We start from the raw sequence: 1,931 nt of genomic DNA, 5'->3' as shown, positions 1-1,931 counted from the left end.
CGCAGTGCTGAGCTCTGCTTCCTCTGTCTCTTCCCGCTGCTGACCACAAGGGCCACCCAGTGTGCCCTCTGCCTTCCAGACATGCCAGGCATCTCGGTCCCGGTATGTGCCAGGCTGAGTGGCACATTCCCTTTGTCTTGTGCTCTTCCCACCCTCATCAACCACACGGCTCTCTGGTTGATGAAATCCCAGTTCCCCTTCCAGCAGCCTTCCCCTTAAGGCCGAGCATCCCCTGGTGCTGTGCCAGGTCGTCTGTTCTGCTCCAGAGACAGGGAACCCTGGGCAGGCCGCATGCCCCAGCGCCTTGTGCCTTGGGGCCCAGTACACAGTAGGTGTGCAGCTGTGTGGGAATGTATTGAATGCAGGCTCCACAGCACTCGCCCTGAAAAGGGGAGGACATCAGAGACAGCCTAGGTGGGTTTGTGCATCTGTGGGGGGACCTGGAACTCAGGCATGCGGTGACCCCCCAAGGTAAGGGGCTTTGATCGTGACACACCCAGGAGGAGTCGGATGTCACGTCTGTGGGCTGCATGGAGCCGGGGTGCCTGGGAGCACCTGGACTGCATGGGTTTTGGGCTCCCCTGGTTAAAACCAGTGAACAAAGGCAGGTGGCTATGTGTAGGCACAGAGCTGGGCCATCCAAGTCCGACTTTGCCACAGCCACACAGTAGACAGGGGCAAGCCTTATTAGTTCTGCTTTGCAGTTGGGAAAGTGAGTCTGGGAACCCAGAAGGGACTGGCCAGAGCTGCCCAAGTGACCACAGGTGCCTGGAGGCAAGCCAGGTGCTGCCCAGCGTCTGCATGCCTGCACCTCAGGGGACCAGCTGAATGAGCACGTGGCCTACCACCGGCTGGCCGCCCTGAACCACCTGCTGGGCCATGGCAAGCTGGCGGAGCACTTATACCTCAAGGCCCTGTAGCTCTGCATCTCGCTGCTGGAGTTCAATGAGGAGATCCTCTACTACGTGAAGGTGTACCTGGTGCTCGGTGACATCTTCTACGACCTGAAGGTCCGTGGGAAGGGGCAGGGCTCGGGGTGTTTCCAGCCCCCTTGGAGTGGGATCTTCACCCAGACCCCAGGGGCTGGGATCCAGCATTCCTTAGGAATGGCCCAGTGGCCTCCCTGGGGCTCTGCACGTGGCTGGAGGAGCCCGCAAGTTTCACAGATACAACCCAGCTCCCAAGCTGGCCAGGCCCCACCCTCAAGAACTCAGTCTCAGCCAAGGAGGCTCACACATGTGGCCTCTGGGTAAAGAAGGGGGATTGTAGTCAGGGGGGCCCTCCTGGAGGAGGTGACACCAGACTGAGTCTTGACAGTCAAGTGTCAAGTTGCATTTAACAAAGAAAACAGGGTCGGGAGAAGGACTTTTTGGAGGACAGCATCATCCTCATATTGAATTCACATTGCAAGATCCAACCCAAATCCCAGTGCCTCCTCTAGGAAGCCTGCTCAGGGTGCCAGCCTGCACTGAGCAACTCCTTCGTGGAGTCCCGAGACACCTTGAATCTTCACATCACCCAGGAAGGGTGGGGTGGGACCGGTGTCATCGGGTTCACAGACAGGGGAACCTTAGCTCACGGCAGGTGCAGTGGGGCGGGGCCCCAGCCAGCCAGGCTGAGACCTTGCTGGGTCAGGTCTGTCTCGAGGGGAGGTGCTGTGCTCCCTCTGACCCCAGCCCTGCAGGGGTGGAGAGCTGGGACTGTCAGACTCAGACCGGAGTGTCTCCACCCCTCTGCCCAGCAGGCACCCTCCCCTCCTCAGCATCGCACTGGCACCACGACAGTACTCCTTATGGGCTGAGGGGCCAGGGCGCTCCAGTCCAGGGACCGAGCTCTTGGGGGCCTTAGAAAAACATGAGGAGCTGGGGCAGCCCCAAGACCCCGCCCCATATCCCTCACCACAGGCCTGGGCTGCCCGGGAGGCCCCTGCC

The 1,931-nt window shown here is 60.4% G+C and overlaps 1 pseudogene; it reads left to right on the top strand.

Annotated features, from left to right (window-relative positions):
- LOC105511566 overlaps window positions 1-1,931 on the top strand; it is a 54,929-nt pseudogene that overhangs the window by 48,485 nt on the left and 4,513 nt on the right.

The sequence above is a fragment of the Colobus angolensis genome, unplaced genomic scaffold, assembly GCF_000951035.1.
Source record: "Colobus angolensis palliatus isolate OR3802 unplaced genomic scaffold, Cang.pa_1.0 Scaffold20, whole genome shotgun sequence".
In the NCBI taxonomy this organism is placed as follows: Eukaryota; Metazoa; Chordata; class Mammalia; order Primates; family Cercopithecidae; genus Colobus; species Colobus angolensis.
Note: the sequence above shows the minus strand (reverse complement) of the source record. Positions and strands in the feature narration are given on the sequence as shown.